General features: G+C 37.5%; 1 protein-coding gene across 2 annotated transcripts in view; it reads left to right on the top strand.

Annotated features, from left to right (window-relative positions):
* The window catches only part of CHRM3 (cholinergic receptor muscarinic 3), a 271,524-nt gene that overhangs the window by 188,489 nt on the left and 69,130 nt on the right, over positions 1–13,905 (top strand). Inside the window, exon 1 of one of the 2 annotated variants that reach the window (XM_051615081.1) lies at positions 862–893. The exons of the other annotated variant lie outside the window; for it this stretch is intronic. The gene's annotated coding sequence lies outside the window, so the exon portion shown is untranslated. Of the gene's footprint in view, positions 1–861; positions 894–13,905 lie in introns of those variants that run through there. 2 annotated transcript variants of the gene reach the window in all.

The following is a 13,905-nucleotide window of genomic DNA, read 5'->3' as shown; positions in this document are numbered from 1 at the left end:
AGTTGCAAAATCCTTCTCAGCTCTTAGCAGAAAAATGCAAAGATAAAATTAAATTAATTTACTAACTTGCTAATTATTAATTTTCTTCTTTTACTTGTGATATTCTAAAAAAAAGGAAGTGTTTTTTCAGTGATGTAAAAGTTGCCAGGAATAAAGATATTTTAAGTTATGCAGATACTGACAAAACAAGAAGTAATACATCTTTTTCTTTTATTCATTAAGTTCTGGATTCTTCCTTCTTTTCTAGTAGCCCATTTTCATTATAAGTAAAGTAAAAGTAAACTTAGTTCAGTTATCCATTTTGTTCAATAGAGAGTTCAATAAAATCAAAATTAGTACAGCAGAAATTTGAGGGGCTTTCAGTAAATTATTAAAAAAAATAAATACTGAGTACGCTGTGACCAAAGGGATTTTGAAAGGGTCTTCAGTTTTTGAGAATTGCCTCTTTGTTTTTCTGAATTAAATATGATTGGATATATCTTACTTCTAAGTAGACTTAGCTGGATTTTGTGCTTCTTTGAATAATTTTAAAAGCTTCAAATGGAAACACAGTCTAGAAGTGTTGAGAAAAAAAATATTATACACAACATCCGCAGTACGCAAATTAGAACTACATAGAAGTCTAGTGGAGCTTGTAATACAGGTGAAAACTACACCTGTTTTTTACTGTGTTTTTTCTTAATGTGAGTTGTGTGACAGTCATTGGTTCAGAGGAAGAATGACTAAACAGCACTGATTGCTTGTTCTGTCAACTCTTATTAGGAATATTCTGACCTGCTACCGAGAGAAAGACATCCAGAAGAAGGAAAACCCCTACACCGCCCTGTCAGGGTGACCCCAAGTGCAGTGCTTAAACTTCTCTCTCCAAGGCAGTGGAAGCATTTGAAATTCAGGTTCTGATTTTCTTTGCATCTTCTTTTTTAATGTCTTTATAACTGTACGATTGATGCAATGACTATTTCTTCTATACATTTTCTGAGATAGATGTGTTTTTAATTAACGCCACACAGATTAATTCAGAAACTTCCAGTCCTGAAACAATTATCTATTAAAATATCTCTGAATTGATATTCAAAAGAGTACAGGATGGAATTTGTACTAGATACTCCTCGCTGGTAAACATAGCCAGTGAGAAAATTTGTTCTTTTGTTTTCTAATCACAGTATACCTTGTGTTTGGTGTGTGGCTGCGTTGTGCAGGTTATCTCCTCCTCTTCAACTCTTACTGCCTGAAGCTTACTGTTAGTGCCCAAGGTGAATTTAGTGCCTAAAATTAATTGTTTCTCCACTGATGTGTGACTTTATCTCTTGTTTTATCAAACACCCTGCCAAAAAAACCCAATGAAGAAGCAGTGCAAACACCCTCCCAAGAATGACAGTTTAGTCCTTTTTCAGAGTAACAAAAACATTTAGGACAAAACCTGCAATAGGCTTCCAATACTGAAATTTTAAAACATCCTCCTAAATTCATATGACATTTTGAGAAAGGAGAGTATCTTTTGTGTCTTCAGGTCGAGTGTTATGAATAATATCAGTTATGGTAAACCATGCAATATAATTTAGAGCTCAAGAAAATAAAATGGCCTAGATCCTTTAGCCTGAGAAGGGGAAAAAAAATTAATTAATCATCCAGGAGCTTCCTTAAGATATAGAAGCACACTACATTATGAGACTGAAATAGGTGCAAATTAACTGTATTTACTGTGTTTTTGTGATGGATTGTTTCTTACTGAATTATATCGAGGCAGTAGTAAAAAATTAAAAATGGTGAGATCAATTCCAAACCCCTTTATTGTGCATTTCTTTGGTTGTAGTAATGTGTTTCAGCTGACACCTACTTGGTTAAGTGAGCTGCTGCTTTCTCTTGTACCCCAAGCTTTGATCTTGGCATCACTTAGTAAAACACAGTTTGTGAGACAAATGTAGGTTACTTAGTAAGAATTCTTGATGTGTCTCTAAAAGTAGGATTTATGTCTTTGGATTCTGTCAGGTAGGGGATGTGTCCTCAGCACTTTCATGCAAAGACCAAAGGTGCTTGTGAGGTTGACAGTTACAGCTGAGACATGGAAAGAAAATGCCAGAGCTCATAGCCTGCAGTCATGATGGTTTAGCACTTAACATGCACATGGTGCCAAAAGAAATCCATAACCACGTGCAAACCTTTATGGCAGGCCCTGAGAGGTCATGGCCATCATATGTAGTGGTGCAGTGCCATGTATGTGATAAATGTGTGGCACCCCTAGGCCTCCTAGTAATCTGGGCTGTTGATATAGGGAAAGCGTCACTGCCTTCCTCTCAGCATAGACTGGCATGCTTGACATGCATGGTGGAGTGAGGAAGCTATATTGTGCTCATAGTCTCTAATAAAGGCAATTCATATGAAAACTGTTTCTTCTGTGCATACAGAAAAATAAAAAGGCTACTTCTGAATGTTAACCTTGTGTTAACCTGTATTATGTGAAGATACACTGACAAAATATATTAAATTGGAGACAAGTACAAATCCTATACACAAGAATTTATTTTTAAAAAACACCTAAATTTTTATCATACAGTGGGCAGATAACTTCACAAAGGTTCATGTAATGAAACTCTGATGAATTTTTGTGTAGTACATTGTTAATTAATGAAATAATGAATCTACTGATACTGTTGTATTCTGAATCAATCATTTGACATAAACACGTTTAATGATGGAGCTTGAGATTTTTTTTGCAAAAAGATAATGCATTATTTTTATGTGCAATAAAGGAATAATATTTAATACCTCTTTTGTTACAGTTATCATAAAATGTTATAATTTTTAACATCAAATCATCACAAAAGAGCCTCTTCTCCTACCCCTTTTTCCTGCTTCAGTTACTGTCTTTTTCTCCTAAGCCTGTACAGTTTAGGTCACAGGTGGACACCCTGACTCTTGGCAAGGTTTTGCTACTGGTAGATCTTGGTGAAGCAGTTAAGTATAAGCAAACCTATTAGTCAATTTCTGTAGGATGCACATGTGTGTATATATATATGTGTACACTTCTAGTATTTTGCTAAGATAAAATGCTGTTTCTATTAAAGATTTGCATTGAGAATTGATTATTACAGTGACTTTTATGTCACTTTTTCTTTTGTTCCACTAGAGACAGTGATATTTCATTTTGATGAAATTATTAAGGTACAATAAAATAGCTTTGACAAAAAACAGAATTAAGAAAATGTTGTCACATTATGATCTATTTAAAAATGCCTTGAATTAGCTTCTTCAGGTCAATGCAAATGTCTCTGTCTCTGTTTCTTGGAACTAAGCTCCAAAGAAACTTATTTAGAATGATTGAGTTAACAACAAAAACAAATTTGGACTTCAGTAGAAAAACAGAAACTGTGGGGACAACAATTAATAATGGTGCTGCCACTCTAATCATCGCAAGCAGAAAAAAGTTCTTAAGGAAAATACGTTTCATGCTAACATAATACATGTTTTATTTCCCTCATTTGATGTTAATAGAATCAGATAAAATGATGCAATTTGTAAATCTAAAATGAAAGCCTCATGTGTAAAATAAATTCTGACTATTTATCAGTAGGTCCAAGTGTGCTTTTCTCTAAAAAGGATGTGACTAAACCCAGCACATAACCTGCTATATGTAACAGATGTTATGTTTCAACTATCCCCCGTGGAGTTTATTTCACAGTTAAATACATGACCTATTTGTCATTCTTCTATGTCATGAGTTCGTGTTGTTTAGCTCTGTCAAGTCAAATGTGAGATTATGTGTTCTGCCTAGGTTTTCTAGTGTCTGGGGCAGAGAACTTGCTTGTCAAACTACCCAGTGGACACCTTAGCAACACTCAGCACAGGAAAAGGAGGGAAAGGGAAGTCAGCAGCAGGGAATTGCAGGGACAGCAAAGTACCTCCAGATTCAGTAAGGAACTGTTCAAGCAAACGTTCATAACCACATGTTTTCCTGATACTAGAAATTGTACTTACTTACAGTTAACATGAGTTTGCAGACCCTTCTTAGCTTGCCTGAATTCATGCTTCAAGATCCCTAGGTTTTCACATAGACACTCCTACAGGAAGGAAAATAAGCACATTTTAAGCACTTCTTGTTCTCTCTTGGGGTTTCCCTCATGTCTGTGAGGTGCAGCTTGTTAATATTTTTTCTCTAGATGAAGCCCATGACTGTGGCCCAGTTTTGCCTACTTGCAGTGGAAAGCAGAGTGCTGCTTGGCCCACTGAAGTGATGCAGAGTTCATCACCAAAGTAGCCACATGATCTGCACTGAGTCCCCTCCAAATCCTGACCAGAGGTGCACTCCTTCAAATAGGTGGAATCTTTTAGCCAGCATATAAATGCATGCTCCTTGTCTGTGAGATAAGCAATGCCTCGCAGTTCATTGGAGGAGCAAGCAGAATCACAGAATGTTCCTGCGTCTACACATATTTTAAATACTTCCAGGGATTGTGGCTCAACCACTTTCCTGGGCAGCCTGTACCAGTGCCTGACAACTTTTTCCATGAAGAAATTTTTCCTAATATCGAATTTAAACCTCCCCTGACACAACTTGAGGACATCTCCCTTTGTTGCATTGCTTGTGCCTTGAGAGAAAAGACCAACACCCACCTTGTTACAACCTCCTTTCATGTAGTTGTAGAGAGTGATAAAGTCTCTTCTCAGACTCCTTTTGTCCAGGCTAAACAGCCCCGGTTACTCAGATGATACTCGTAAGACTTGTGCTCTAGATCCTTCACCATCTTTTTTGTCCTTTAGACCAAATGAAAAATTAGGGTAATTATTGCAGGAGGAAGAAGGGGACTGGGTGTTGTCATAGCTGTCATATGGAGAAGAAGATAGAACATATTGGTACAGGAGGACTATTATTGTAGGAGGAATCAGTGGGAATAGAGCAGGGTAGGAAAAATAAATATAATTTTATGTAGATAATCATAGAATCATAGCATGATTTGAGTTGGAAGGCACCTTAAAGATCATCTAGTTCCAACCCCCCTGCACGGACAGGGACATGTTTTACTATAATGAGTCTCTGGATTACCTGAGCTGGAAGTGGTTGTCCCAGGACCTCGATCCTGAAGAAGGTATTTGTTTAGTGGCAGTTCCCCTAGTCCCACACTATTGACATAATGCAGTCAAGCCTCTCTAAAGTATTGATTTTGAAGGTAAATATTACAGAAGCATAATACCTATAAGCAGTTATGCTCAGTACCATTCATGTGTAGACACCCTGAGGCATTGCTAAGGCTTAGGCACTGCAAGGATACTGGGACCTGCATCTGTTCAGGAGTCTCTGCATGTGTTCTCTGCAAACTCCCTTTTTGGAGTATTTCAAAGAAAAAGGGAACAGACTTTCTCTTTCTTCATACTTAGGAACTTACTCTTTGATTTGGAAGTTGAAATTGTGCTTTGAAATTGTGTATCCCAATCCCATAGAGAAGCTTTTAGGATAGTGCTTGGAATAAACCTGGCTTCCTCCATCTCTCTCTGAACAATTTTATGATAGAGCCTTTATCCATGTGTTTTCTTTTCATGTTCTTTGAACAGAATGTTCCTGTTTTCACTACAAGCTTTTTCTTTCTGAAATACTGCAATCAGCAAGTCAGTCCCAGTCACTCTGAGAAGGATCATTACTTATTCATTAATTATGAATTATTCATAATTCATTACTTATTACTTAATCTCCAGAAGCAAGCAAAAGGTCACACGACAGTAGGGCTTAGTGCATGTGACTTATTTAGAAAAGCTGGTAAGAAAATATAAGTTCTCCCACAAGTTTGTTAGCTCCATATCTTTTAAGGAGAAAAGACCTTCCTGCTTTCAGGCTCCCTGTGTTACCCCTAGTGAAGCTGACAGCTTTTGCTCTCACTGCCCTGGAAGTCTTGAACTGTTCACTATGCCTCTGGCTCCAGCAGTTTCAAAGTTGAATATTCTCTCCTCTCTCTGCCCTCTGCCTTGGCAGTTACATCATGATCAAGAGCAGTTCCTGTGTGGCTGTTGGATCGGCTTTTATGATTTGCCTAAGTGTTCCTAAGTAGCTTCATTGCTTTTTTTTGTCTGAAAACCTGTAACATTTAATTTCATAGCAATTTGCTTTGATTGCAAAGACACAGAGGTTGGCACCAAATCTATAAAATACACGGTGTATTTTCATTGCTATGCAGTGTTTCTTTGTTCAGCTGGGCATTGCAATCTGCCTCAATAGAAAAAGGTAAATTTGAAGATTACTATAAAGGTATCACAAACAAAGAATAGAGACAGAAAGAGAAAGAAAGAAACACTCCTGCTATCTAGATAGGAAGAATGTCTTCTACCAAAACAGTCATGTGAATGGCAATGAGAGAAGACTCTTCAACTCGTGCTGTGGTTTACTGAGATTTTTAAATAGCTGCCTCTGAGAAGCTAGGAAGTGTCAGGGAGCTTGCTGCAAGGAGCTGGGGTTTTCTTTATCACTCTAAGAAAGCCAAAGCTTCCTCAGCTGATACAGAAGTCTGTCATGTACATCTGTGTATTTTTTATTTGTTTTTGTTCCTAGAACAGGTATGTCCTCATGTAACATTCAGAAATAATTGAATTTCACCAAGCTATTCTTGTGTTGATTTAAAACACTTTAAATTAACAAGTAACTTTCTGATTGATGTGTAAGACATCAAGTGATAGAGGATCTATTGCTGCTTTAGATGGTTTTCCTAGTGGATGACTATACTGTGGGACAATGTACGCATTTTTCTTGTTTCTAGACATTTATTTCAGCTGCAGGCCACTAACTCCAGTGCTCTCCTTCGACAGAATAAAGATCCTTTTAGTATTTTCTCTTTTTGATAGCACATATACAGTAAATAGGTTATGGGTCAGTTTTCTATTGAGTAAGGTAGATAAAATACAGTTTGGAAAACAACAACAAAACAAACAAACAAACCCCAACAAATAGGTCTCTATTCTGCAGCTTCTCCTAATTTTATTTATTTTAGAACATTTCCACCAGAATTGCATGTATTTTTTTATTATAAGTTCTTCCAATTTTATCTGCAGAGAAAAATTACCTCCTCCCTATATATGTGTTTCTGCACATCTCTTGTTCATATGGCCTATATATCCTATAACCCTTTCATGAAAGCATTGCTCTAGGACCATCTCTTAGTGCGCTTGAACCACACTACTTTCTAGGTTGGGTACCTGCCCTCTAAATAAAGACCACCTTTATAAGAATTTTTCATGCAGATCATGAAACCAGAGTCTTCCAAACCAAACGCTCCCACAGAGATGTTCCACCGACATCTATGGGATTTTTTGTGGGGTCAGAGATTGCTCTTCATGTAGCTGATTACAGGAGAAGGCCTTGCTCTAGGAAATTGTATCCACATGTCCTTTACCATTCACTTGCGTGCAGTATTATGTATCATGTGCCCCTCTTGCCTTTCTGCTGTGAAGCTCATCTGGTGACACCAAATGGAAAAAAAAAATCCACACTGTTGCCGACATTTTTATTAATTTTGCATTGTCAGTTGTCATTTCTGTTTGTTAAAAAGATTTTGTGAGCAGCCTGATTTTTACTGCCTCCTTACTCTCTGTGAAGGCAGAGAAAACATGTCAGTAAACACTGAACAGCAAAGCTGTTTTATGACTGATAGTCATCCTAATTCTTTGAGATACACAGGTATCAGCAAAGTAATGTCTGTTCAAGAATGAAATTACTAATTTCACTTTATTTTGATTGCAGAGCTGATTTGGTTCAATCAAAGAATGATGGCTGGTGTCATTTTTAAGGCAGGTGTCATATGTGCTTTATTTTTTAGTTCCATGGTCCAAAATTGCAAATAACTGATTTTCTGTGGCATGGTCATCTCTAAATACAGTGATGTAAGTGCACAAACACAAAAACAAAACAGTGAGTCATCTGTCTCAGATATGTCCATCAAAGCCTGTTCTGAATGCCTCTTGGCCTGCCAAGGAAGCTCCCATCAGCTTTTGGGTAACCTTGTGGACAAAAAGAGGGTCCAGAGAGCCCAGCCAGCTGTTTTAGCAGGCTACCTGTGGTCTTCCGCTATCCCTGCACTTTTGGCAGGCTTGTCTCTGCCTCTTCACTTAGTGGATGTCTGCTCTGAATCTTTGCTGCCACCCTTCACCTCAGTTTTACTTCACATCAACCTCAAGTGCTTCTATCCAGGTCATGCTCACCTACGTTTCTTTGTCTTTTCTGCTTGAGTTGTTCCTTTTGTAGTTCCCCCTTCTTCCCTCTTGTTCAATCTCAGACTCTTGTTCTCTCTTTCTGGTTGCAAAACTAACGTTTGCTGTGATCAGATTTTTCACCCCACTCATTTTTTGTACCACTTTCCCCTTAGGTATCTATGTTGTTTACCTTGTGTATAAACTTTTCAGGATAGTTTTCATCTTTTGCCATGTATCTCTGCATATTACAAAATCCTATGAGGCTCATCTTTTGCATGGTTGTAGGCACTACTGTAGTAAACATGATTAATAACACTATCACCTACCATAATGTACTTGGTTTATAACAGTACCATGAAGGAAAATTACTTCTTCACCCAGCTACTGTTTATACTTTGTGTTTTGTCTACTGTAACTGTAGGTAAAAGTCTCCCTTTATAAAGCTATTTAATATCCTAAATATTTTGGGGGCTGAAATTGTAACACTGATCTATATCTTAGGCTTGTTAAGCCAAGTGAGTCCAGCTAGTTTGACCTCACAGAAGTTCATCAGACTGCCCGTGAATCAGGTAGAATAGTTCATCTGATCATAAGAATGTTATTTAATTGTTAGTATTACTAAAATGCCCAGGAGCTTTTGTGCACAAAGCTCAAGAAAAATACTGCCCTCCCTCCTCCCTCAAAAAAAGAAGCTAAATTGTCTCCCTGACTTACAATTGGATACAGGGAAACAATGAAAAACTACTTACTATGCCAACATCAGATGCACAATCTATACACATAGCCTTTTTTTTTTTTTGGAAGTCATTATGGTGGAGGAAAACTTTAGGGAGACATTTGGAGGAGCCTAAGTAGGGGTTTTTTAATGATTTCTTTTATGGTGGCTGAAGTGTTTCAGGACTTCATCCATCAGACTACTAGACTGGCTCCAGAAACCTTAAAAAAATTTAATATTGGCTAGAAAAAAAAGTTTTGTTTTCCTTTCCAAAGCACTGAAGAGCTATGGGCTCACCACAGACCCAGTATGGTATAGCATGTCTTTGTGCTCTAAATTATGGTGAAATTTGGTCTGGCATAAACCCAATGTGAAACTGAGGGAGCTAGAGTGGGTCCCTTTGAAGATTCCTCAGCAGCTGCATTTTCCACTTGTTGAGAACAAAGAAGCAGAATTTAGGCACTAATATCATTATTAGCATTGTATGCACGTTGCCCACACTTGTGTACTTCTACAAATAGTATGAAATGCAATGGGTCTCTGTATCACCTGTCATTTATATGCTCTATTAGCAACCTAATTGTGTCTGTTCCTTTCATGAATACTCCTCTCACATCAGGGTAGTCTCAAACATTGATTTGTTGCATTTTTGGTCTTTTGTTGTTAAAATAACACAGTTGTTGTTTTCCGCAGCAACCTGTTAGAGAACTCATTTTTTATATTACTCTTTTTTTTTTCAGAAGAGAAGGAAAAATACTCATTTCTTTTAACCTGAAATATGCCGCCATATTGTCATAAAGAAAATACTGACATTAGTATTTATTAAAAAATCTCTTCCTTTTTGGGGTGACATTAAGTGTTAAGAAGAGGATAAATTGAACATGAAATGATTCACAGGCATTGTATAATTAACTAAGAAAACTGGAGTGATCAGGATAGACATCCTCTCTCCTTAAGAAAGCACTTTGGCAACTTAAGCTATAGTGAATAGACTATCACACTCTTTTCAAGTTGACATGCTTGATGTTATATTTTGTGTGTTTTCTCAAATTAATAAAAGTACCTTTCTGCTAGATGGTCCTATGGGCTGGTCAGTTTTGAACTAAATATGCTCCCTTTAATGAGCGTGTCACAGCTGTCTTGCTGATTAGACCATGGATCTGTTACTTGGTGTCCTCCACTGAAGCTCTGTTTTCCAGTCCATAAGATGACATTCTTTTATTGTTGTGTATCATGTTGTGGGGTAATAGAAATTTCCATGCCTTCTATCTGATGAGAAATAACTCTTCCCAGTGCAGCCTGAAATATGTCTCAGGCCTATTGCTAACTTCCATCTCTGCAGATATATTCATAGTCAGATCTTCTAAAAATAGATCTGTCTGTGCTGCTTTTGAGAACCCCTGACTGAGTGTTTGCAGAACAATTTAAAGGGTCACTTCCTCTCATAGCAGCAGTGTCGTGGTTACTAGAAATGTTCTGAGCTTATGCAAGTGTTAGAATAAAAACATTTCAGCAAAAGGAAAATAAATACTCTGTTCAAAGCCTTAACCTGGCTTCACACCTTCTAATGGGTAAGTGATTTGCCTTTATCTATGGAGGAGAAATGCAAGATCACACTCAGCCTGCAAAATGGTAACAAAATATTTGCACACTAGAATAAAACACTGTGACCAATGCTTAATACCCCTCACTCTGTTTAGCTTGAGTAAGACCTGGAAACTGTTCTCCTTGGTAGATACTAGACAGTGTTTCAGTATGGCACACTCTAAAATTACAGCTCAATTAGCATTTACTTTCTAATGTGTATTTTCTGAAAGACCTTTAGGATTAAGTTCTATCCCACAGAGACTTTCTGTTTTAAAAGGTCATTAGAATCTGCTTTGAACATCTTTTTCTCCTGTTACTCTCTCAGACCTGGAAAAGGTTAAGAGGTATTTGTTGGCTCAGTGAGGCAGATGACTCATAACTTCTGGGTTGAAGAGGGGGAAGTGACTGCCTGAAAAGATAGAATCTAGGGTGTGGGCTCAGAAGTCCCAAAGTAGTCGTCTTAGCAACAGGCTCAGTAGAATGAAACAGCATCAACAGAAGTTCTGAGTTGAAGTTTATCCTACTTTCCTTCTTAATAAAGGCAAATCCCTGAAAGACACTGGAATAGGATTGTTTGTAACATGTGGGCTCTATGGAGAGCAAGTGATTAAGTTACTTATTCACAGAAGGGAGCACCAAAGAGTAATGCAAAAGGTTTATGCTAGATGAGCAGAGCAAGATCAGAATACTGAAGTAAATGATGACACCAGTAAACTTGCATAACACAGTTTATACAGATCTCTTAATTGTTGTAGGTTTTTCTGTAATTTTTTTGTTGAAATTTCTTTTTTCCTCTTTGTTAACTGACACCCGTGTTCTACCTTGGCCTCACTGAAACAGGTACCTAGCATGCAGCATGCCTAGAAACAGATATATATCATTTGGGTTTTTTCTGTGTTGGATATGAAAGAAATGCATTCAAAGTGAACGTAAGAGAAAAATAAGAAAAAAATAAATTGAAATAATCAGCTGTGTTTTCCCTCTGACATTCTGATTTCCCGCATGGAAAAATGTCTCAGTGTGTATCATAAAAATAATCTCTTATATTATTATCTCCATGCCACTGCTAAATTAAATTTACCCTTCTTTAAAAGCATCTAGCTGCTGAGCAGTCTTTTCTTTGTTTCTGAGCTGAAATCATCTCTTCTGTCTGCAGTTCACATCAGGTTGAATTTTCTTCCCATTCCATCATAGCACTTTTGATGAGATTCTGATTCTCATTATCTTCAGAGGACCAAGCCTACTACTGCACCTCCTTTTATAAAATTCATGTGTTCTTGCAATCTCATCTCCTCAAGAGACACTGGTTTATGTTATATTCAGCTGATTATGTTTTCCTGACCGCAGCTGAAATTCATGTCTGTGTTTAGCTCTCTTTTCTATAGATGGATTTTTATTTTGCTAGCAAACCTGTAGATGTGCTTTGCAGCAACAGCAATTCCTTCTAATCCCTTGTACTTTCAGTTTATTGCTTCAAGTGGTTGCTTTGAAATTAAGGCACATGTAGATTTTCCGCATCAGTCACCCTCAGTGACATTAGCGTTATGTCCTAAGACTGAAAGTTTCCATAGAGTCGAAGAACATGAAAGGGGAGGACAAAGCTATCCCTGAGCCTGTTTTGTGCAATTTGGGGAAGAGCAGCAATGGGACATTGTTTTGCAAGGTGTGCCACTTTGTAGCAATTCAATGCCAAAACAATATGGCTACAGATTGGGTTTTTTATCAAATTATATTCATGAGCAGATAACGGAGGTGAGTGTGTACCCAGAGCTTGTTGTATTCCACTAATACCTATTTGCCATAACTTTTATGGGCAGTTAGAATAGGAATACATTCTAAGGAACTAAGAACTAGGAGTATATTCTAAAAGAGAAAGCAAATCTTGCCTTGAATTTACCTGGGGTTTACTAGGAAGTGTTATGGTACTTTAGTTTGAGATACAGCTCAAGCTGACAGTCTGCCATCATCCTCATTGTCTTTCTTCTCTCTGCTTTCACAGACCTTATAAATGATTTCTTTCGCTAGGCATTCTAGCTCATCTCTTTGTGTTACAATGTAGCGTCAATATTCATGTATATGTCATTTTAGAAATGGAAGTTTCTGCAACATGTTTCTGTTTTTTAATACAATGAGATCTTGTGTTAAACTTTGCATTTTATGTAGCTCCTAATACCTTAAAAGTTTATATTCACAAATTCCATCCTCCAAGCTAACTTGAGTGCCATTGCTTCATTCTTATTTTTTCAAAATTGGTTTATTTTTCTCCTTCAAGAAGTAACTCAAATTGCCCTCAGTTGAGTAGTTCTTATTAAGAAATATGAACAGCATTTAATATAGCCCTCTCTTTGGCTAAAATAAATAAATAAATAAATAAAAATGGAAATTTACACCTAAGCAATCAGTGGCTCTGCAGCCACTCATCCCCAGGGTCTCTATGCTCACCATCACCACAGCCCACTCAGCAGCTCGGCCTTACCTGTGCACCATTCATTACAACTGTACCATACAGCTCGTGTGGTGGCCTACTCACAGATAATATGAGTGCATCAGTATGGCTGATGCCCATTTGGGTGGGAAAGCTGGCTGGATGTGTCTTACTGTGAGTGCTAAAGGTCAGACAGTGTTCATCTGAGTTAAATACATGCCATGTCAACTATAGATTTTTCTTATATATCCTAAATAAAGATATTGCTCGTAAGAGTTAGTAAGCATTTAGGTAACTCTAGTTATGATGCTGTAACAGTCAAGTCTACGTACAGAGTGTACACTCTGAAACGTGCTTCTCAGCTTCCAGACAGTTGGTAGTAATGAGATGAAAGTTTCTCTATCATTGGAATACTCTAAGTGTGATGTTACAAACACAGCCAGGGAGAAATCACAGATAAAACCTGTCTTACTTTATCCACTATCTATTATCATTTAACTTCATTAGCATGAAAAAAGTCACTCTCTGTTGCCTATTGTCTTCCACTTTATATTTGTTGTTGTCACAGGCACCTCTAATTGGAAAGACACATCTTTCCTTGGTTACAGTACCTGACATACACTGATAGATAACGTTAAGCCTGTCAGTCTTTCACATCCAGATATTCAGAGTCATTTTTAACAAGTCACGCACTCTGGCAAATCCAGGTAATTTTGAGGTGATCTGTAGAGACTTTCCAGGGTCCTTTTAAAATTCAGTTCACCCAGCTCCAGAAAGAAGAATTCAGACTGTAGAAAGAAACCACGGCCTTGCAAGGGAACCTTGTACAGTCTTTACACATACGTAAGGGAGAGAAGAAAACTCTCAAGAGCACCACGGATTCTGGATCCTACAGATATGTGAGCTTAGACACAAAGAGAGGCAGAGAAGCATCACCTCTGGAGTATTTATTTGGTGCTTTGCTGTTTCCTGAATATGCTGGTCAATATTACACAAAGTAGCAGGAGAA

This window comes from Apus apus, chromosome 3, assembly GCF_020740795.1.
Source record: "Apus apus isolate bApuApu2 chromosome 3, bApuApu2.pri.cur, whole genome shotgun sequence".
Lineage (NCBI taxonomy): Eukaryota > Metazoa > Chordata > Aves > Apodiformes > Apodidae > Apus > Apus apus.
The sequence above is the reverse complement of the archived record's forward strand: the minus strand, read 5'-3'. Positions and strand labels throughout refer to the sequence as shown.